Consider the following 24957-nt stretch of genomic DNA (forward strand, 5'->3'; position numbering starts at 1 on the left):
AATAAATGTAGCAGATTCGTCCAGCAAACATTCGACAGTCAGTGTGAATGGCTGCATCAGGAATAGACGAGTCTAAAAAATATTTTTAAAACACAAAATATTTGTACAGGTTTTACCTGTCCGCTGTGTAAAGGCCTTTAGTCTAAATGTGACGACAGGGATTGGGGTGGATTAGGGTGATCTTCCTGGTGGATTGGGAAGAAAATAACAGCAGAGAAAACTAAAGAATACAACCGGGATCACGGCGCTGTCAACCTGCAGGCACATTAAAATTCTGTTGTGTTTGCTGTGAAGTAATATCAGGAGAATAAAAGCTCCAGCAACAGCACCAACATGTCCACACCAACTTTGTACCTAATATTTCTATTCATGGTTTGAACCTCTGGGGTAATCGCTGATAAGCGATGTCATCTGCTGTCTGAGAGACACGGAGACGGCTCGTCGACAAGCACCGCTCCCACATCCTCTGCTCCCACTGTGGCGCGGCTCTTTTAACCTCGACTCCTTCCACACTAAACAGTATTTCCATCAAAATACCTCAGTGGTTTGCATTGATGTTGCAATCAATCGCCTTCTGCCAGTCAAGTGGGAGCTTTCGCCGGTTAGCATATAGAGATCAGAAAGCTACCTAAGATCCCAAAGTGTTGAGAGTCTGATTCAGTTTGAACATCCCACTTGGTATTCACCAATCCTGGATGTTTGTTTTGTTTTCCTGCAGGAAAACCTAATAAATCCCTCCCGAAGAACGTTGGTTCAACTTAAATCAGAGATGCACAATACGTTTTTCTCAGTGCTTTACAAATGGTGAACTTGAGGTTTGAGGGAGAAAAAAAAAGAAGAAAAACTACAAAAAAAGAAGCCTTGACACAGACATCCTTTATTGCCCATTTTACACCTGATTAAACATTTCAAATTCACACCTCATTAAGCAATCAGCTTTTCTTATTTGACCTCATGACCTTACCTTAATTATGGATTAATTATATGATGTCCAAAGCTGGCTATGTATATGTTTATAACTTCAGAACGGCAGCAATGACTGCGATTATGCAGGAAAAAAAGGAAAAGGTTAATTGGAAATGAAAATCAGACCCACCAACCTTCATGCTCCTAGTTACAGCACACATACGGCTACTTGGTGTTGGCTTTAATGTTGGAATTTTATGTGAATACCAAACCCTGTAATCACTGAGTATGTATGTCATTTCTAGAGATGGTCTTCTGTGTGGATGTGAAGGTCTACCTTCATTTTTCTTTTGGCTACCATCTTCTCCTGATCTAGCTTGGATCCGTTCCCAGACAGTCTTAATCTGGTGTTTATAATCGGCTCATATTGTCTGATTTAAATTCCTCTTAGATAAAAACAAGTTGGAAATTAGCTGACGGTGGTTTGCAAATCTGTAGTGACCTAAAAGTCTGTTTCAACTGACGGGAGGTCTCACCTTAGCCAGATAAGCGGCGTAAAATAAGGTAGGAAGATCTATAATTGCTCATCTGCCTGCTTTCCTGGGTGTTCGGCTGCTACTTTCCCACGCTGTCAATCGCATAAATACAGGTTGTTTTGTTTATACCACTTTGATTTAATCGCTCCACATAGCACAAACTAACTGAGGACAAGGAGGAGAGGCTACAGAGAGAAAACACCCTGACCAGCCTTGAACCATTAGCTTATTATTTGTAACTTCTAACTATACTACTAGTATCTGATATTGCTGGCTTCTCTATGTTTAAGTCAGCTTGTTGTTATTATACAAATCCTCAGTGTAAGAAAACATACATGTACATACACCAGTGTATGAATGTGAGAGTGAATGAATAGTGGTATTGTAAAGCGCTTTGGGGGTCCCGAAAAGCGCTGTATAAATGCAATCCATTATACAATCCCACAAAGGTCCTAGACAGTCGTTTCACTCAGACAACCTTCGATGTGAGAAACTAGAGCGCTTGGAGTTGTCATTAATATCTAAATCATTATTTTTCATATTTGTTTCACATTTTGTCCATCAGCAGCCAGGTTGTGAAATATTGTGTGCAATATAATCCTGTAACACATTTTCAGGTTAAATAAAGAAACAAAACAAAATAAATATAATGTCCTGAATCAGATCTGTGTTTCCAGGAAAAATAAATCAATGCTTTTCTATAAGGCGGACGTTTCAGGTTACTACCCTCCTCGGAGGTTTGGGCTCGGAGCCAGAGAGGACGGGCTGAGCCACCATGTAGTATGTTCCCCGCATCGCCTGCCAACCAGCTCCTCATTCCTCAGCTTCCACTGAGGTCAGTGTGCGGATCCGGTGGAGGTCTCCCCACACAAAGTCAAAAAGAACAACCTGCATCTGAGAGTAATCTGGAGCACATCGTATCTTTCAGGTCTGAATGTGGCTCATGACCTTTGCCCAGTGTCACTGCGTACCCACATCAAGGAGGGAGGCAGGCATTCAAATTTCCACCTGTTCCCCACCTACACTGCTATAGCTGACCGTGACCTTTGACCAAGCAAGAAGAAAATTTCCATTGAACATGTGTTTCGATTTTATACCGTATCTGATGTCAATCTTGGCGGCCCAGTGACAGTGCAGTGATAATGCAAGTGAGGCAGCCTGTGAGCGTACCTCAGAAAACGCTTGAATCGGTACATTAATTGAGCAGTTGGATTCATTAGCTGTTAGTTAGCTAATTAAAAAGTCTCATTTAGTAAATCAGCCAAAGTCAACTTGTTAATGTTTGCTTCTTTTAATTAAATCAAGTGTTTCCATCTAACTGCTACATGAGCATTTAATGGCTCAGAGGCATCATGGATACATTTTCACCCAACACTGCAAACATTTAAACTCTGATTTAAATCGAATCCTGATCCTTAACCCAAACTTCGCCTCTTATTCTTATAAATAGATTTTTATCTATTGTTTTTTGTGAGGTGGACCACTGAATTAGTTAAGCACCCTCTTAAATTCCTCAATCTGGCAATGGATGTCTCACAGACTTTAGTTTATCTGCTGTTTTCTCGTTTGCATCTTCTAATACAAACCCACTCAGCCCATTAAAATCCTTGAAGAAATAATTCAAATTGCCTCGGGGAAAAATAAATTCTATGCACAGATAAAGTTAACCCAGTGTTTTTAAAAAAATGTGGTTTGGTTTCTTAACACAATAAGTAAAGAACAAGTAAAATCACTGATCTGGTGCTTGACAAGAAGAGATGATTGCGCATTGATCTGCATCTCTCTAGGAATCCTGGAAGAAGATGCTAACACGAATTTACAGCCATCTGCAAACCCGTCGGTAGCACCAGCCACATGTAGACATCTCAGGGCTCCTCTGATAATGGGAGTTAATAAGCACAACAACCTAATTACACTTCATAATGGAGATGACTAGCATGTCTCAATAACACAGAGGGGGGTCCTCCAAGAAAATGGGCTCCATCGCCAGCGGGGTGGAGACCTCCTGACTGTGACCCTGACACATTCACCCACATCAAATCAAACTGCAGACAAACACACCGCCGTTGTTATGCGCGTGACGCTTTTTGTGCGTGTGTGTGTGTGTGTGTGTGTTTTAGAGTGTTTGTCTTTATTGACACCGAGAAAAGACCGCAGGCCATGGAGTCTTCTTCTTTTTAAAACCAGGCAGAGGTCAAACAAAGGATGCTGCTTCGTTCTGCGGTGTTTACTTGGCAACGCCTGACACAGATCTGTTAGCTCAAAATACCACACTGGTAAATTATGAGGGGCCATAAATCAGGTGACAAATGTTCTGTCACGGCATTTTGTCTGATGTTCGGACTCTTGTCCCTTAGAGAAAAAAAACTTTAACATTTTATAGCAATCTAGAAAAGAAGTAATCTTAAAATCTATAACCAATCAAATAAATGGATGAATTTAAGTTTGTCAAAGTGTTTTAACGTCTGTTTTACTCTAAATTCAATCATAATTTAAAATACACATTGTGTGGTATTTAATGAGATTTAAAACTTACCATAGAGGTAATTTTTCACTGTGGTGTTGAAACAGGTGAAGCTTCATTTCTTGAGTTTTTAAGCCCCGCCCTGATTTTTCTCACCTATGTTGTCCTTCACACATGGATTCAGTTTGCCTGTCATTGTCCTAAGTATATGTACCTCAAGCTGTTCGCCTAACACTTCCCAGATTGTTGTTGTTACCTTTATTTAACCAGGAAGTCCCACTGAGATCAGATCAGGCATACACACTTAAATACAAGATCAAATACAAAGAAAACATCCCCGGCTTCTTTGTCATGCTCCTTATGATTCTTATAAACTCAGCAACATATATGGGCATGTTTAAAACAAGAATCCATAAAAATGAGGAGGAGATGTAAATGTATGGTGTATAACCAAGTAGCTTCCTTGTGTTTTCTTTGTACTTTTCCTCCTGTGTGACCTTTTGGAGTGTTTTTTGGGGATTTTGTCTTCTGCCTTCTGGTTCGCTGCCGGCCTTCACGTGTATGACTGCTGCCTGTTTCCAGTTAGATTTTGATTTGGGATTTTCTTCTTCGTATCCCATTCAATTGTGTCCTCTTCCCTGTGATCCTCACACCACAGCACGTGTCCTCAACATTTTGTGTTATGTCCAACTAGAAAAAGAATAAATTGTTAAAATAAGCATATTAATAAAAGAAATACTACACAAATAGGAGCTGCCTCTGCTGCTGCTGCTGAGCCTAACCTTCTGTAGTGCACTCTGGCCCACTGTGCCTCCAGGCCATGGTTAACAATGTGCTGTTTCATGTCAGGAACAAAAAAGCCAAACTAAATCCTCCTCATATGTTCAGGTTGTGGGAATTTCAAGCCCTTAGTGTGGTCATTAAAGCTGCCTCTTAATGAAACTCAAACTTCACCTTGAAAAAACAAAGCCAAGCCGGACACGCTAAGGAAGTGTCAGAACGGACGCTCGTGCACGCGTGCAGCATTTTCACCTCAGGTAGAAATATTTCAGGATGGCGTCGTTCTAATGCAGCAGCAGTCGTCCACACACATCTGTCGCTCACGTGTGTTTCTGCTCCCTGCAGCTACTTTGCATTCAGGATTTCTGGCTTTCACGCTGATGTTTTCTCAGCTACTGTGTGTGCGTAGAGAAAACTTCCTAACAAGCTGATTTAGTGGGCTACAAGAGCGCTGCGCAAACCCAAACCTCATGTGAGCTTTTTTCAGCCTCTCGTGCCCCTTATAGGAAAACGCACGAGGTTGAGGGGTCAGCAAATTCATTGCAGTGAAGGTGCTACAAGTGAGACCGACTCGTTTGATCTTGGTATGGTACTCGTCTCCAGTAAATTAACCAGCAATCGAGGCCGTATAGTTTGGTTTGGAGACCATTTGTGCAGGGATCATTAAGTGGCCAAATTCAGGTATTTATGGGAAAATATCGGAGCTCTTTGTAGAGGGTAAGCGGGCAGCGCAGGGGTCTGGCTTAAAACTGAAGTGACTCAGTGCCCCGATGATGAACTTCAGGGAACAAGTTTAATAACTTTTTTTTTTAATGAAGGCTGGAAATGTTTTTCCCCACTTCAAAAGCCGCTCATTTCTCAAATAAATGAAGGGCATTTATTGCAAACAGAAGCTTCTGCGTTATGTTTGTCTCAATACATCAGTCACAACTACAGCGTCCTTTAGCCATTTAGCCCAGACGTCCAAGAGAGCTGCTTCTTAATGAAAAATCACTCTCATTTTGAAAGGAGTAAAGCATACCTTGCAGACTGGTAGTGCATGCAAACACCCACCACAGACCCACCACTTCCCTGTTATGCTGAACCTGAGACGATGCTTCCTCCCTGCTGCTTCGCCAATGATCAGAATGACGCGTTTCAACACCACGCTCTCTCCCACACTCCTATGTTATGCCTAAGTTTGAAGGAGTGTTTTCCAGCCCTCGATGGACTTTACTTGAAGAGCTGCCATGAAGTCATCCGCCAACACGTGGCTTCAGGTGGTCAAAGTGTCTGTTTGTCCGCCCCCGTCTTCATACAGCTTTTTAGCTCAAGCAGGGGGAAGTTTCCACGTGGAGGATGTCTCAGCTGTGAAGTCTCATCCTTACTGGTTAACCATGTTTAAGCCGAGCGCAGAAACATTATGCAATGTGGGCTGATGTATTAGCTTCACGTAGCAGCAGATTAACAGATAACCAGGCTGCCTTTGTTTCATTTTTTTGACGTAGTTTGGGTTAAGGGCGCTTTAATGTCACTGCAAATATTGGTTAATGTTGTTAAGAGGTGTGAAGATGAGTGTCACACTTTCATGACAGGTGGAAGATCTGCAGAGATCTACAGCACTGTGCAAAGGTTTGGAGTCGCTCTTCATTTCTTTGTATTTTGCAAGGAATACAGTGTATAAGGCCAAAACAGAATTTGCACAATTCTAACAAGCTTGAAAGTCGATATTTGGTACGAGAACCTTTATTCTTCAGCACAGCCTGAGTGTTCTTGTCATTTAGTCAAATAGTCTTCAGGAATAGTTCTCCGGGCTTCTTGAAGGACATTTAGAGCTGCTCCTTGCTTTTGTTCCTTTTCTGTCAAGATGATCTCACACTGCTTCAGTAATGTTGAGGTCTGGGCTCTGGGGAGGACAGTCCTCAGTGTGCTCCATTGTGTGTTTTTCAATTCAGGTATGCTTTTACTGCATTGGCAGTGTGACTGGGATCACTGTCATGGTTAAAAGTAAATGCAATCAGATGCTTTTAGAATCGAAGACTCAAAATTAAAAAGCAAAATCTGATTGTATGTTCATAATTTCATACATTTTTCCATAAACTTTCAACACCACTGGTTGAAATATTGTTTCACAATGACCGTAGATGATCCCTGTTGCATCTCTGTCCAGACCTCTTCTGTACATACTGACAGGCATTTGGATTTATCACTCCATCAGACCTGTAGCCACTGATTTCCACTCCGGTTCTTGTGTAATTTGGCAGACCTCAGCCTTTTCTCCCTGTTTCCCTTCCTTAAAAATGACTTCTTAATAGCCACCGTTCCACTGAGACCATTTCTGATGAGGCTTCAGTGAACAGTAGATGGATCAACTAAAGGGTCAGATACATCTCTCAGGCCCTGTTTCTTAAAGACGTGACTTTAAGATGCTGTTCATCTGCTGTAGATCGTTTTTAGGCCTGACTCTTCTGCTTTTACCCTTCAATTTCCACAATTCCTTTTAAGGACACACTGCTTACTTTTCCGAAAAATGTTTGTTGATGCAGCAATATAATTTTGTAGTACTTTTCACATCTTGAGTTTGGTGTTTTCATGCTTGAATAATTCGTAGGTATCTTCAGAAAGCTGGCAACTATTGCTCAACAACACTTTAAAAACAGATTCTGGCTCCTTGGAAGCAAAATATAAATAACTGAATGTTCTAGTAATGAAAACTAGGCCAAATAAAACTAATGGGTCAATATAATATGAGAGATCAGCTACTTAAGAAAACGAATATGCTAAATTATTAAAAACCAATATATCTGGCAGCCTGGAGGTCAACATGTGAGTGAAAACTTCCCCTGCATCAGAAGAAGCTGCCTGTTGAGCACACCAGTTCCATTCACAACTCGAGCCCTTCGGCCCCAGAGGATGTTTGTCTTTCATCCGTCAAACGGTGTATTTTCACAGTACTGTCTGCTTTTCCTTTGCTCTGTAAGTGTCTTTGCTCAGTGGGAGCAGCTGATGTTGTAGCAGAATATGATTTACAGCAGCAAGAGAAGAGTTGCACTTAAACGGGACGCCACGGGGCACGATACGTTTCAGGGGACATTTGTATGCACGCCAGATCGGTGGGGAATCAATGGCTCTTCTTATACACACATACATGACTCATGCACATAAATAACCCAAATCACGTGTATGCGGATGTTGCTGTAAATCTGAAACCCGGTGTAAGATGTCTGCGTGTAGGTTGTAACATAAGCTATCAGTGTATCTCCAGATCGTCGCTAAAAATGGGGAGATCTGCGCCCCGGTTTCTTGGAAACACAGAGCTGCCGTGCAGCGTTGCTTTCTAAGTAAGGGCACATCTGTCTGTTTTCACATGTGCACATAAAGAGATTTATGAAGCTGTTTTTGTGGAAGGTAAAGCTGCTTCAACAATTCCTCAAAGAACCCATATTACGTTAAGTTAAAAAAGACTAAAAAGCGCCACGAGCCCAAACTCAGATTGTGTCAAAAGTCGAGTCAAAGGTCATAAAAAGGGTAAGTGGTACCAGTCACATGAATTACTGGTCATGTGAGTGCTTCTATAAACATTTAGTTCAGTATTGCGCCTTTAACAAGTTTGATATGAATGGAAATTAAAAGCTATACTGCACCGATGACTCATGCATCAACAAGCTGTGTATAATGTGCAGCTGGCATGCTGATGTAGGCGCTGCTAAACAAGCGTCCTGCAGCATGTGTCACACGTGTATAGGCAGTCAGTCAGTGCAGATACGACACTGCTCTGATAAATATAGGAGTTCCGGGATTGCATCCAAACGGGCAGCTGTGCTTTCGTGACACTGATGGTAATCGAATATGACTGGAAGTTTGGTGGAGTGACACACTTCATAAGAAACATGACATATATGCATCATTTGTGGGGATTGTGGGCAATCTGTGGGCAGATCCAGGCCTTTTAAGGTCAAAGATGTTTTGCATTTACGTAAAGCCAACTCACATTTCAGTTTTGAACTTCACAGCAGGGGTTGCTACGTTAGTTCAGAGGGGGTCAGGGCCATGGTGGTCACAGCGTATCCTGTCCTGGCCCCTCTCCTCCGGCGAGGGCCTGCTTGCTGACAGCGGAATGACATCACCAGGGGGGCCCTTTGTCCCCCCTTTTGGGAGCGTTGAAATTTTGCACACAAAGGCTGCGTGGCGCTCCTATCTGCTCATCTGAGTGGACGCAGCACTTTTGAAAATCCCTAACAAGATTAAACCATAGCGCAATCAGCTGTCAGTCCGCACACACTAGCTGCTTCTCAGAACTCACACAGCATCTAAGCCCTGCTGTTCAAACTCTACATGCAAAAACCACATCTAAAGTGGGACGAGTGGAAGGATATGCAGCTATACAAAGCCAGAGAGTTCACAGAAGAAGTGTAACTGGGGAAAAAATGCTTTCAGACTGGCATTCATGCTCTGCCACTTTAGACCGAGAGCCTACAGACATGTTTTTTTCTCACATTTCCATTCAAACTATCATTAAACTATTTTGAGAACCGAGTCTTTTGCAGCTGTCTAAATATCCATTTCAAATCCAATCAACTAAATCTATTTAATTAAAGAAAACATATTAACATGAAGTCAAACATGAATTTATAGTCTGCTAATCTAGTCGGATATAACAACAGGTTATCTTGGTTTTAATCTGCGTCTCCAGTGGAGTACTTCCATACTTACTCCTGCTATTTTGAGTGCTTAAGTTAAGTTTACACTGACAAGTACAGCTACATGAAATGCATGACGAGTATCCAGATGGTGTGCTTATAAAAGTCAAAGAGTTAAACGTGGAGCTCATGTGCACATTGCTCGAGAGTCATCCGCCATACTGGATGTGAGACAACCGCTGGTTGCTAGGGAAACGTGTGTATTCCCGACCAGTTAGCAGTGATTCCTGGAAGTTGCTGGAATTGTTTCCTTTTGTGTCTAAAGTAACTATTTAGTTCTTTTTTTTCTTTCTAGTATTACTTTAGTATTTAAACTCTCAGAGTTTTACCTCGGTTGTTTACTTTTGACTCTGACAGCGAGCTGTCTCTGAGCTTTAGTCTTACTTCCTCCTCTCTTGACTGTCTGATTGTGTTCACTAGTCCCTCATCATCCAGCTGTCTTCACTCCCTCTCAGTGTGTGTAAATGCTGTGAACATCACACCTAAATGTTTCTCTGGGCTTCCTGGATTTCTGGCACTGGGTTTTGGGCTAACCAGCCCAACAACAGCTCACCTTTTGTCTGTCTCTGTGTATCCTGCATCAGGGTGAATCATTCAAAGGCAAAACATACATTTCAGTTGATATGGAGATGATACCCAGTTCCATCTATCCATAAACTACAAGAATAACATTTAAAGATCTGGATGACCTCTAATTTCCTGCTTCTAAATTCAGATAAGCCTAAGGTTATTCTACCAAGGCCTCAAAATCTAACCAAATGTTTACTGTGGATGGATTGGATCTGGATGAATTAGCTTGGCGTCCAGTAAAAGGAGGAATCTTGGAGTTGTTTATGACCAGGATATGTCCTCAAACTGCATGTTAAACAAATATATAGGAATGCTTTCTTGCATTTGTGCAATAGCTCTAAAATTAGAAACATATTGCAGCAGCATGTTTTTCCATATTGGCTTCTCATCTCTCTCTCCCAGAATCAAATTTAAAATCCTGCTCCTCACATACAAGGTCTTAAATAACCAGGCCCCATCTTTTCTTAAGACTTCATACTACCATATCCCAGGCTTACCTGTGGTTCTTACGGTATTTAAAAGTAGAATGGGAGCCTTCAGCTTTCAGTCCACTCTTCTGTGGAACCAGCTCCCAGTTTGATTTGGGAGACAGTCACCCTCTCTACTTTTAAAATTAGACTTAAAACTTTCATTTTTGATAAAGCATTTAATTAGGGTTGGATCAGGTGACCCTGAATCCTCCATCAGTCAAGCTGCAAAATGTCCAGGCTGCTGGGGGATTCCCATGATGCACCAAGCATTTCTCACCCCTCCTTACCTCTTTTCACTCACCATGTGTTTTTTCACCACTCTGCATTTAATCATTAGTTATTATTAATCTCTTGCTCTCTTCCACAGTGTGTTTTTTAACCTGCCATCCCTTCTCACCCCCAACCAGCTGCAGCAGATGGCTGCCCCTCCCTAACCTCTTCCTGCCAGATGTTTCTTCCTGTTAAAACAACGTTTTTTCTTCCCACTGTTGCCAAGTGCTTGCCCTTAGGGGTCATCTGATTGCCCCTAAAGGCTGATTACCTTACAGTATAAAGCGCCTTAAAGTGACTGCTGTTGTCTCACCTTCTGCTTTGAACTCTGCCTCATTATCCCGATCCTAACCTTTCATATCCCAAAGCATGACATCAGTGGTTTATTAGCTATAAAAAGCAGCTGATTTATCCGGTTTATTTCTGTTGTAAAGTTGGGCATGTTATCATTAAAGAACCAGGTTTTCTCAGATGTTCTACCTGTGATAACAAAAGCTCCAGGACTAACAGGCAATCGGTCCAAACACAGTGTCAGGATTTTATCACGGCTACGTCGTGAAATCAGCATTTATTACATAATAAGTTAAAGAAAGAAAAAGAAACTTGTCTATTGTCCTCTCTGATGTTCTTCAGTTGTGGTTTGAAGTATCTGCCATGTTTGTACTGGCTTTATGTTCTCATGGGCTGCTTTAGGTGAATATCCATCCTGTTGCATCACCGCACCCTAGAGAGCTGCTGAGTACACGTAAATCAAGGCCATGAAGTGGGATCCTTCATTGTCTTTAATTTCAAAGACATTTCTTCCCTGTACTCGTACACTTAAACCTTGTGCTTATCTGCAGAAACAGATGACTATCTGTTCTTGCTGCTGTTGTCCAGATGTGGTACTATAGTATCTCAGCATTTTCTCAGAACACGACATAACTCAAAAAAACAACAAAGGCACATCAATGTAAATAGTTTTGCGTTCTATATATAACAGCACATGTCAGTAACTCACAGCTTATGTCAGGTTTTGCGTTTGTGCAGCTGCTTTTAGCTTTGCTCTGGCGAAGTCATTTTCTCAGCTAATTGCTGCGAGGACGGGTCGTCACGTTAAAGCTCATGTTGTCTCCATCGAGTGACATTTCAAGTTTGCCAGCTTCGACTTCACAGAGTCACGGAGCAAGAGGGTGGTGCAACATTCAAGAGCAGATGAAATACAGAAACAGCACCGTGTGAAAGCCTTGAAGTCTGGCCGAAAACTGAAAAAGAGCACAGTGGTGTAAAAGGATTCAAAATACACTGTTATCAGATATTCTTGTCAAAAAGATATTAGCATTTTCTTTCCTCTGCTGTTTTTAAACATACAAGATAAAGCGCAGAAGCCTCATGTTCCCGAACCTCCCCAGGGCTGTTTTTAATTGAAATTTTCTACCTCAAAAGAGTTTTAAATGAGCGCCTCTAACAATCAGCGTGAAGGTGGAGGCTGATTGGCTCAATTGCTGTTCAATGCTCATTTGTATCCAGGCGACTCGCTTTGTGTTTGTGTGCTCTGACCGTAAATGCTGAGCATCTGATGACAAGTGCATACATTATCGTACAGACTTGAGAACCTTTTGCATAACATGAGGTGATCTCCTTTATGCACGAAGAAGGAAACTAAAGGAAAGCCCCTCTAACGAGCACATTAGTCTACATATTTCAGTAATGTATAGCTTTATGTTGCAGACATGCCGTATGTACCTACTCCATCCCAGATTAAATTATTTAAAAAAGGAAAAGCTTTAAGCCTGACTCTTACCGACATGACGATCTTAAACAATGGTAACACAAATAGGTCAGGTTAAAGAAGACAAAGCAGCGCCTTTATGAGCCAGAGCAGAGAGGGCATCAGTGGATATTTGGCTTAACCTGTTTACATTTCACTTATATACAGTAGTATGCCTTTCAAAGCAGTCTCAAGGATTATAGCTGAGGATTACTGACTGCAGAGTTGAAATAAACGCTGGTCTCACATGTAAACTTGGTGCTTTTAAAATAAAGGAAGTGTCTTAAATAATTCACTGCTCACACTGAGAAAAGCTTCCCGCTCTGGAGTCTCTACTCAGGAGTTTAACATCTGTAGGCTGGAGGTTAATACCGCAGACAGGCAAAGGATCTAATCGGGGTCTTTGCATAATTAAAAAGAAAATGAATATTGAGCAATTTAAGGATAATTTCTGCTTAAACGTTCCTTTAATTTATGTATTTTATTTTTTTTAGCAGGCAGGGGCGATTAAAGACAGTGACACACAATTCAATGTTAACTTACAGAAGGTCAGCTTTATGATTCACTGGAGGGTTAAAGGTTGTGATGTGTCACTGATGCGACGTTACACATTTAATGTGACAGCAAAAAATCAGTGAATGCCCGTCTGTCAAATCACTGCAAACAAATCTTCCAGGAATCAAAGACCTATGAAAGTACGGACGACCTCTCCACCCCGCTGACCCCGACACATCCGTCTATGGATTGAGCCGAGCAGGTCAGACTGGTTTCAAGCCTTGAGGTTCAAAGGTGAATGTAAGACCAGATCTGTCGTGGAAATTACACCAAAGTAATTGTCCATAAGTCCATTTTAATTACAGCCGAATCAAAGGAGAGTCTAGTTAACCCGTTCCAGGCCCGTGACACCAGTCATGGATGGGGGTTAGTATGGAAGGAAAATTAGATTATGCATGCTGCGGTGCACTGGACACAAAAGCAAATTCCCAATTTAATTAACAAACAAAGGCCCTCAAACATGAAGCATCCGCTATAGTGGGCTGCAATGTTTTGAAACAGATTTTGCTTAAAAAAAATAAAATAAAGTAGAAAAATCTTACCAATGAACAATAAAAATGGATCACTCTAACTCCAAAGTGTATTTACAGGAAGCCTATAGTTTTAAATTATGAGAAATAGGTTTGCTCTTTTCCCCAAGACAGAGAGAGAAAAATCAATATACCCGAGGGATGCAAACGGGAACTAAAGCATGTGAATGAGTCTACCTTCTGGTAGATGGACTTTGACCTTCCTGTTTCACTGTATTTCAAATCTTATGCTATGCAGCTTTGTTTTGAATTCACCTGGATATTTGAGTTATGGGCGTGGCTCGTGTCCCAACAGGCTGACTGGCGTCTGCTAGGCTTCATCTGCTGCTGTTTGTGCATCTTTGAGCATTTTTATCGGATTAGCTGACAAAGATTATGTGTCGTCCAGGATGTTTATGTGTAAGCTTTGGGAAGTGAAATTCAAATTTTTCTTTAGTCCGTTATTAGCACTAACTAACCAATACATGTTCATTGCACCTGTACAGTTTATGAATGCAGCTTGCTAACCAAGCATGTATTTGTCCATAACTTCTGGTGAAATGCCCAAATGCTGATCTCGTGGCTTCAAAAAGTCCAAAAACAAATGGTTGATGTCCATCTGGTATCCTTCTTAGTTATCCCCAGATTTTTTTTTTTTTGCCTCTTTTTATTCCTGTGAGTTTTACAGTACAATTGCTGTACTGTAAATGTAACTCTACAAAATATATTGTAACGTTTTCATGTGAATATGCCTGGTAGTTTTTAAATCTATGAATGTTACATTTATCATTCAAGCCTTTCCCAAAGGTGGAACCTGACCCTTGTTCAATTGCTCATTACTTGAATCCCTGCGCCAGTGCGGATTGTGATTAGCATATCAACACCACCGTATTAGCATGCTTACAGCTAGTTAGCGGTCTAGCTGATTCCTCCTGTCAGTCCCACTGCAGCCTGTTCAGCTTTGTCAGCAGCCGGGATCTCCATCTGCAGACTGCAAACGCTCCCTTGGTGAAAGGTTTAGCGCTCCTGCTTTGATCAGATAAATCCTCATGCCAATGGATGCGCTGCACCTTCTTTTGTTTCTGCTCCTTATTGAACAAATGCTGGAAGACAAAGCCATTCGTATGTACTCTTGGTAACCTGGGCTTTAAATCTAGAAATGCTCCGGCATCAGAGCATCTAATTTCTGTGCAGAAGAGGCAACAACATGCAAAGCACTTAACCTCAAAGATGTCGTAAGTGCACTACAGACTGGAGTGCACTTTCTGTTGAAAGTGCCATCAGAAGGAGGAGTGTGCAGAAGTGGCTTTGACATGCATGGAGTTTGTGCCTGGTTGCTCCTTTTTACCCCGATCTTTGGATATGCCCAAGTTAGCGCTAAATGTGTTGCGTTAGCGACCACTAGGCCACATTCCTTATCTCTGCTCTGAGTTTGCCTCCCAAGATTTGAGCCACGTGTGGGTCTGGAGACCTGCTATAGAATATCATCCTGAAAGCAATTCCTCACATTGTGGAATGCCTATTTTTGGCCAGACTGGTGCATTTTTGTGCATGAGAGAAAAAAAAAAAAGAGTCAAACACTCTTGACAGCACTGCTGAGCAGTCACAGCCAGCTGTGAAGTGTTGCTTTTAAAGACTCTTAGTGTAAAACATCTGTCTGGCTTCCTTAAATCAAGCTATTTGCGGCTATATAATTACAGTCTAGACACGCTGTCTTTTCCTTAACATGAACCTGGAGTTACTTTACATGTGAATCTATAGATTTCATACACAGACGTGGTGGAATAAAAACATGGAGTCTGCTGCCTTGTCAGTCAGATTAGGGGAAAACGAAACAAATGTAAAGTGCTCAGTACGACATCAGCAGCTGTTTGTTATGACTGACTCAGGTCGTGTAACAGAGCAGAAAGCTCACTGAAGTAATTCACTTTTGAAGGTTTCTTGTTTTTTTAAGTTTTCATTGAAATCTTGGAGGAGAACATATAAACTGCATGTTCATTTCTACATTTAACCCTTTTATTGTAACATTTATTTGAGCTCTTCACTTTTATTGTAGTTTCTGACAAGAAAAGAGAAAAAGGGAGATTCTGTGTTCATCCAATAATTTAATGGTTTGAAGCTGTATAGCAGTCACTTTCCTACATATTTCAGGATGTCAGTGGGGCAGTTTGAGCTCTTGTTGGCAGAGTTGGTAACACATCTGATGAGGGAGAGAAATAATTTCAGAGAGCCGATTGATCCGGAGCAGCGTCTAGCTGTTTGTCAGAGGTAAAACGGTACTATTTAACTTTTTGTATATTCAGTATCAGTGCACCTTTTTTTGTGCTACAGGTGCACTTGTTGCCAGATGCAGTGGTCTCATTGGTCAGATCTGTTTTTTCGGATCCCAAAAAAATCAAGCTTATTTCAACCAAGGTTTGCAGAAGAACATCTTTATGTCAACTTTTGTAGCAGATGAGCTACGCTGACTCCTGTCAGCTAAAAACAGGGAAACCGAGGCCGTGGTTCACCTGGCCTCACCAAAATCAGACCATAGAAGACTGGAAAAACATTACCTAGTCTGATATCTGCTGTGGTATTCAGATTTTGACTTTTCTTGAACACACTCCTGAAGTCAAAAGTGAAACGCTTCATAAGAGCTTACATGTCAATTTAAGGCTTATGGTGCATATATTGCATCTATCAAAGACATAAGGGTACATTTAATGGTGCATGAATGGGGTAATGATAAATCTGTCCCTATAAGAAGGATTGAACGCAGACCCCTGAAGGAAGAGTAAGTACACTTAATGCGCAGGATAAACGACCGACATATGGTGGTGATATATTCTTAATGTAGACACCTAAATAAATCTGATTCATCAGGGATTGGTTTATGGAGTTGTTTTTAAAATATTGTCAGCAGCATGTTCAGCTGTCTTGTCATTTACATGCACTTTTAGGTCCTTTTGAATTAGTGATGACAGAGCGCAACTAATCAATCGTCATTTACATCACAGATCCCTTTTTAGTTTCCAGAAAAGTTCGACAGTATTGAGCCGCTACCGATCAGAAGCCGATCTGTTACCGTTCATGCTTTGAAGTCATGAACTGCACAACCACATCCTCTCGTACGCTTGGTATAAAAGGGAAAGTCCATCAATCAAAGTGTCCTTTGGGGTGGTTGACGTTATGCAAACAGTAATTTGACTCGTCCAGCCTCTAACGGGTGTGTCACGCTGTCCCCCCCCTGGGTTTAGATTCCCAGTGGGGATCTATACAACCCCGACCAGGATTTCTGCATCAATCTGGAATTGTCTCTTCTTTCGGAGAAGAGAGGCCTAATGGGAAAAAATGTACCACCCCATCACCACCTCCCCGGGCTGCCATAATGGAGCATCCATGGTCATTAATGGAGCGTACCTCCCAACTCAAGAGTCCCTATTCAGTCTCTGTCATCATTCACGGCCATCACTTCCTCAGAATTTAATGGTTTTGGAGGTTCCTTTTATCCCATTGTCTCTGCACCTCTGTGTCCCTTCCCCATTTAGAAGCGCAAACTTGAAGACGAGCCTGTTAGCTGGGCGTTGGGGCTGACCTCTGAACCCCTCCACTGGAGACTCCTTCAGCTTTGTTTTGGGCCTCTGTCCCCCTTGCCAAGGCAAATCAGACCCCAAACGGGTCACGGAGAGAGGGAGCCACTGGGGGTCTCATTGTCTTCCCATTCACATCAAGTGGCCCGGAGTGTACATCAGACGCTCCCTATAGCCACACACACTGACAGGACAATGTCCACACAAAGTGACAGCTCCTATTGCGTGAGGAATGCCTGTGAATCAAGAAGGTTCAAAGAAGCACGCCAGCGAACCAAAGACATGGGAATATTTGATTGCCAAGCGCTGTTCCTGCCTCTTTTATCATCTGATGGCTTTTATGCAACAATGAGGAAGATTACACTCACACAGTTTATTGTAATGTAAACTTTTATGTGCAGAGGACCTTAATGCATTAGGAAGATGTCCATATGAAGCTATACCCTGCATGTTCTCACCTGCTTCGCTCAAACAAATGTCTCAGGAAATTAGTTTTTGATCCACCAGGACCTGCCACACTGTGCTTATTCTGCTTTCTGTGCTTTAGGGGGCAGGAGAGAACCAGAAGAAAAGACTGGCTGGACCGCACAGGCAGGGCCGTGGGGTCGGAGCAAGCCTGGGGCTGGGGGTGTGATTAGGGGGCAGCTGAGAGAGGGCACGTGGCCGTCCTCCAATACATATTCCCGCCATGGCCCGAGGCCAGGAAATGGGGATTAATGCAGACTAAAGAGGGGACTTAAGTCACCGACAGTCTATGATTTCCATACATTTTATATAATCACCTTTCTGATGAAAGTGTGCATTCGAATGCATGCAAATCAGGGTGAAAGGATTCATTTAGAGGACTGTGACTGAACTCACATTTGCTCATTAAATTACAGATTCATTTGGTAGGCTTTGCACACTTTAAAATATGCTGCATGTTCCGAATATGTGCACACTAATTTGACTCAGTCGGCTCTTTTCACAGCCCATCGCAGCAGCGTATTCGTCTGTCTGACACAGCTTCTTATAACTCATTTTCTCATCTTTTCTCCAGTGATAATGTAGTGAGATTAGAGCACCAAAGCCTCCCGTAGATCCACTGACCACCCATTCAACACCTCATCACAGGACATATTGCTGTTTTGTTAGGCCTGTGAAAAGCATCTTAAGGGGTTCATCCTCAGCAAAAACCTGCTGGGAGTGTGAACCTGAATGGGACGGTCTCTAATAGTCTTTTCAGTCTTTCCAATCTAAGACTAATCACATCCACAGACCAGGAAGCTGACAGTCCACATCTGAGCGCCAGGTAAGTGATGATTGGCTCTTTTTCAGGCAGCTTGATGTGCATCTGTGCAACTGGCACTGCAACTTCAAAATTACGAATAAATCTATATCGATCAGCATGCATCATTTGTTAAGTCTGAGGTAGTTTTATACATAAGCAGACTTAAATTGCCTTGGATATATTCAAACTATTGGAAATATTGGTGTGGATTAGCTGCCTACATAAAATCGCACATTCTGAACTGCATCTGAACTTTGTGTTCTCGCATGCAGCTCAATGTTTTCATGTTTGTGACAGCTCAGTGCTGCAGTGCAGGTGTAAAAATGGCCATAATGTTCCAACATGTTATGGTTTTTGGAAAATAATCCAATACTGTTGCAACACAACTCCAGAGAGCTTCCATCAACTTTAAAACCCAAATTTAACAGGAATTATTTTTAACTTTTATATTTGAGTCTGACAAAAATTAAACACAGACATTAGGTGGCTACTCTTTTCTTTGAGATGCTTGGCAGCTCAGCTAATCAAAGATATATTTATCCATGCATGTTGGTCTGCTTTCACGTATGAGTCCAACTTCTTGGAAACCCAGCATTGGATTACTCTCTGGGCACTTCTGTTGAATAGTTGGCTATATCTAGTGCACCGAAGAGGAGAGCTTAATTCAATGGAAGGCAGGGAAACAACAGGATGTCCTGTGCTGGTGTTTCTGCTCTCGCTGCTCAGCTGCTGTCCTGGAGATGGTGTTACACTTCCCAGAATCAACAGGAAGAAAAGACTGAGCCAGCCTGGAGCGAACGCTCGGTGATTTAATGTGCTGGAATGCTTGTTTGTTGCTACCTCTGCAGCACAAATGCACACAATCCAGAGCCAAAGCAGCATGTGTGGATAAATGTGCTGCTGATTGGGTAAGCCAAGAGGTATCCCTGGATAAAGATGCATAATGCAGTTAGAAAAATGTCTGATAGACATGAATAACTGTACAAAATAATATTTTTCTCTTTGACGTGATGTTACTTTTCTTTTGTGCAGAATCTCGTTTTTCCACATCTGCAAAGTTAGCATGAGCCGCATTCACACAGCAGCAACAGTAATGGGAACACATACAAGTTGAAATAAGGCACGCTCGTGCTTTAGAGCCATTTTCACAAATTAACTCTAGACAAGTCCGAAGAATTGGATCCAGTGGGCATCCAAAGTATGATTTTTACTGCACCTATCCTTGGAGATTTGGTGCTGAAACCTTACCAAACAGAGTGAAAATGAAACTAATAAGCAAAGTAAAGTGAAGCTCGTGGTCGTTGGTTTTGGTATCAGGGTTTTGAGGGCTTTTGCATTCATGCTTATTATTAAGTGTTTTCTGTTGTTCTAGTGGGTCTTTTAACCTGAAAAACTAAATGCACAGAGCTCTCAAACAAGACACAAAAATAAGGTCTGCTGACGGAGACATTATGACTGAGGATTCATGGCACCTTCTCATCTCTGCTATTTCAAAGAGAGCCTTTTGTTCTGAGTGTCTTGTATTGTATTGATTGGCACGGCCGCTTAATCGCGCACCAACGCTGAAGGATATCTTGTGCATACACTATATGGACATAAGTACTGGGCCATCTGAATGTTACACCTACAGAATGCTGGTGACTTCTACGCCCCATGCACCTCAGCACTTGGCGATTCTGCTCTGTGGCTTTACATGGTTGAGACACGGTGGTTCCTAAATGTTTCCAGTTTGCAATAATACTGCTGACAGTTGATTGTGGAGTATTGAGAAGGAAACTTCAAAACTGACTTGTTGCAGCGATGATATCCTGTTACAGTACCATACTCAAATGCATGGTTAGATGCTTGATATCATATACATGTGGCAATGGGACTGAAAACTCCTGAACTGACATATTAAACGTTTTTACACACCAGACGTGTAAAATCCATGTGAATCAAGCTCAATTGTTTCCAATTTTTTTTTGATCCGAATAAACAGATCTGACCACTGCTTTTTGTCAACGTGTACGCTTGTTGCTCAAAACACGCATTGCTACTGAATATAGAACGATATGGAAATCATAAAATAATACTTTTTTATCTCAGACACACAGTTTGATGCTGCACGGGGTCAATCGGCTCTCTGAAATTATTTCTCTGCCTCCTTAGATGTGGTTCGAACTCTGCACAACAAGAGCTCAAACTGCCCCACGGACATCCTGAAATATGTACGAAAGCGGCCGCGATCCAGCTTCAACTCCCGGATCAAACCATGAAATTCTTCCTGCTTCTGTCTTCTCATCAGAATTGGATGATCTCAGACTCTCCGTTTCTTCCTTTTCTTGTTCAGAATATGTGGAGGATAAATTATCCACAAAAAAAAAAACATGTTTGGTGTGTATATATGTTATACAACAAGTTTGCATCAGAAAAATTCTGAATTTTGGGTCGCTTTTTTGCAGTACGCTTGGTGTTTCATGGCTATAGCAATGTTGCTAACCCAACAAAACACTCACCCAAAAAACTTTATGGATCCGTTTATATATACTCCATTAAATATGTACATCATACAGCAAGCAGCAACATATTTATAAATGTTATTTATCTATTTAATTATAGCACACTTTCATTTAAAGTACAGTTTCCTATAACATCTTTCTTATTAAAAGGTTTTTCAAGTGCAGTTTTAAGTTGGAATGATTGCATTAGGTCTACTTGCAAGATACTACCAACAGTGTGACTATATTTGTAATGCTATAAAATAAGGAGAACCTGTATTCATATAAAGGAGCAGCTGTGACAATTATGCATTGGTGATTAAAAACCACTGATAGATATCACGTGATCCTTTCAGACGGTGGAGAACCATCTGAAAACAAAAGCTTTCTTTCCCTAACAGGGGCTTCTGAGCCCTGAGGCGTCTCATTTCCTCCTCCCTCATCTCGCTGCTATTCGCTGCTGTCAACGTCATGGAATGTATGATGTCATCCCCTGAGCGCACACACAGCACATGCTCTCACCTGGTTTCCACAGCAACCAAACCACAGCAGTTTCCTCCCACTCATGTCGCAAGATGTGTTCACTGAAAGGCCCCCAGCATACCTAGAAAACACAGGAGAATCAAAAAGCGCTGCGGAGGTTTGCATGTGTCATCCGGGCTGCGATGGACAACAATAGCTTCTTCTTCGGTTTTATCTTTTTTTTGTCTCAAACCAACGAGTCCTGTTTCTGCCTGTGTGACTCACAGCAGCTAAAGTTAAATGTTCTGAGGCTTAAGATTCAGCACCTTTCACCAACAGCTTCTCAGCACATCAAAGGCTCAGTTTGTGTCACACGTTTTTTGGCTGCGGCTGCAAACTCAAAAACCAGGACTTGGCAGTCAATTTTACATCCTGATGAGCTTTATCTTTCACTTTCAACCCCCTCAGAGCATACCAGCAGCAAAGAAACAGCTGAAGTTTCCAGCGTGATCAAAATATATCCAAAATTGTGCCACTCAGGTTAATGACAGTGACCACTGATTTATATTTAGACAAACCTAAAAACACATTCAGGCAGTGAACAAAACTCTGAATATATTTGAGCTTTGTTGCGTGAGAGGTAAGTTTATTTCTTTATTCCCCATTTGGTCAGAGCAGCTGTCATTACCAGATGTTTATAAGTAATGTAGTACACTATGCAGTAAATTATTTAATTACTCACTGAAGAAAGTCATTTGTTACACTACTTGTTACTTTGTAAAATAACATGAAATACATTCACATAAAGGCACCATAATGTAAATAAAGTCACATAACGACCAGCCACAACAATATCAAGCTATAGGTTAGGGTCCCACACACCAGCACAAATCCCAACACACACATGATCTTTCTTTTACTTTTAACATAAACCTCATACCAATCGCTGTAGAAACATGAACAAGTAGAAATGGAGGCTACATCCTGATTGCTCATCACTCCCTTTGTTACCTGTTGAAGTTCAAGCTCTGGCTGCTGTGCTTGGGTCTGCACACACTCAGCTTTGAAATCACTCTTGGTTCTTGGCTTGCTTTGAGTTAGCATGCTGTCTGTGCAGATGTTTGCAAGGAGTCGAAGTTCTGTTTGCAGTATAATGTGGTTGCTTCTGTCCTGGGTGCAGTTTGCGTTTTACAATTGTGCTCTTTTGATTTTGTACAATAAAAATTTATGTTTATATCTCAACTCCTGAAAATCTGTATCGCTGCACTGCTGACCTACATGCAGCGTCATCCAAGTGGAACAGATGACAGCATGTTTGCATGGGTCGCAAACTCCTTTGTGTGGGCTAACACACATGCAAACAGATGCAGAATTCCCATACAATAATTTTTTCAGTGGAAACAAAGTTTGAATCAGGACTTTTTCATAAAAAAGTGTTGCAAATCACTAAAGGCTTATCCAACAAGTCCCTAATGTGTGGCAGACACAAGATACCTTTTTAAACCCTGCAACAGACTGCTGACCTGTCCACAGTGTACCCTGAATCTCCTCTTATGGCAGCTGGTATAGGCTCAAGTCACTCCACAACCCTGAAACTGGATAAGTAGAAGAAAATGGAACAATGGATTGACTATAACAAGTTCATTTTAGGAGCTGTTTGAAGGGAAAAGTCTACATTAGTCTCAACAGGTAATGTCAGACCCCGTATCAGGATATTGATGACTAACTGGAAGGGATCATGTCAACAATTCTCCTGGCTGTAGTTTTCATTGTCTTCTTCTTCTTGTCAGTTTCATATTAATTTAACCTACAGTTTAACCCTCATCCTACATCTTCCCTGTGCTAATAATGTACTCATATCAGCCTAACAATAGCTCTTTAGCTGGTCACTAGGTAGCACGTCATTATTGAGGTTTTGCAGAACTGTGACCGTTAACGTCTGCACCATTTTGGACGTATAACATTGTAGGATTGTGTGAATAAGGCCTCGGTCACACAGGCTTAGACACCGGTTCATAACCATCTGGCAACCACTGGTCGTGAAAGAAAAATTTCTATACCCCAGACTCGGAGCGGTTTCTGAAGGTTGATGGCAGTTACACAGGCCGACTGTCACTAGGGAATAATGTGTATTTCTGAAAAACTTACAAAAAACCCCTTTGTAATTGATCTGGTGAGTAGCAGTCATAGTTTTAATGGAAGTGATAGCTTGGACTACAAACACTGTCCAGCTACTCTCTGAACTGAACTGAAAAACTATACAAATCAGATGAATGCTGTTTCCCAATAAAGAAAAGGTTGCACACTTTCAACAACTTTTACTTTGAAAGCGAATCTTCTCCATTTCTGGTTTGTTTCACATTTGATAGAGTTGCACTACTCTTTGGCTAGTAGCTAGTGTTTGCAAAACTAAAGAAAACCACAGTAATCTGCTTGGAACCAAAGCAATCATTTGGAAGCCTTTGGTGCACCACCTTCTTCAGAGTGAAAGCCAGCAGGAAAGAATGAAAAGATAAACCATTTTCAAGCTTATTCCCCTGCCGGTTGTGCGATCTAACATTATAACAAACCACACAGGAAGTACGAACCTTAGCTGGTGTTATCTGTGTGCTTTCGCTCCTCTTTCGCTAGCGCTTTGTTTGGCCCAGAAATATGGCGCCTCAACCAAAAATCCTGGTCACGCCCCCTCCCGTGACATCACGCTCCAAAGCCCTGCCAACCAGTCAGGGAATAGACATTTCCTAAGCAACTGGTGGTGGTATCGCATCCAGTATGGTGGGCAACTCATGAGCAACGTGCACATCACGTGAGAAACCTCAATACTTGCCCAACTTCCCTAACCTTTCTAAAGTCTCAGATTTTTAGTTTTTCAAATGTCTTTATAGTTTTAATTATGCTGTAAACTTTAAAATATTTTAGTAACACATCGCTCAGAACATGTCATCTTTGGATGTTCACTTGCTTGCTTACTCTCTGCTAACTTCTAATTCCACTAAACCGTTTAAATCCTCTTTTTCATGGATGCCTGGAGACACCTGGGAGAACAGCCTCACTGATTGTTTTATTGGCTTTGTCCCGGTGCCTCTGAACAATAGCTTATGGTGAGAAAAAGTCATGCAGGCGTGCACAGTTTTGTGAAATAAAAAAAGGTAAAATGAACCGCCATGCAGTCATGCTGTATGTTACACAACCAGCATCTTACCAGGTTTCAAACAGCACATTTGAGGATATCAGTCTTCTCATATACTTTTTAGACTTTGAATCTGCCGGTTTTCCAAATGTCAAACTCTTCTTATTGTTTCCAAGTTTCCCAGGACATAATGCTACAGGTGACTTTCTCATTGCAGAGTATTTAGCCATGTCCTGTCTCAAATCAGTGCTGCACGGACCCTCTGCAGTCAGACAAAAGCCAACGTTCAGCTGCCTTTGGCCAAGTCTCTCGTCCACATTGTGTACAAAATGAAATACAGTACTGTGCTAAACCACTTAACTGGCTCAGACTGACAAACAGCTGGTGATGGCAGTTAATCAAGAACCTTTTTCTTTCCTTGGCGGTCGACACACGGCACGGTTTGACTTCTAATAATACAAATGTGCATTATCCAGGCATGCTCTTCGTGCACGCACACGAACACACACACACGTGCTCACTACACTCGGCCTGATCGGCGCAACGCCAGGCCT

At 41.7% G+C, this 24957-nt stretch overlaps 1 long non-coding RNA gene across 1 annotated transcript; it reads right to left on the reverse strand.

Annotated features, from left to right (window-relative positions):
* Positions 1–200: 200 nt before the first annotated feature.
* On the reverse strand, positions 201–24947 carry LOC102309703. Its single transcript, XR_315813.2, has 3 exons — positions 24476–24947; positions 21334–21415; positions 201–4596 (listed from the first exon to the last, which is right to left on the reverse strand). It is a non-coding gene; the product is annotated as an uncharacterized LOC102309703 (long non-coding RNA).
* Positions 24948–24957: the final 10 nt, after the last annotated feature.

The sequence above is a fragment of the Haplochromis burtoni genome, unplaced genomic scaffold, assembly GCF_018398535.1.
Source record: "Haplochromis burtoni strain Fernald_Lab_line unplaced genomic scaffold, NCSU_Asbu1 Contig_58, whole genome shotgun sequence".
Lineage (NCBI taxonomy): Eukaryota > Metazoa > Chordata > Actinopteri > Cichliformes > Cichlidae > Haplochromis > Haplochromis burtoni.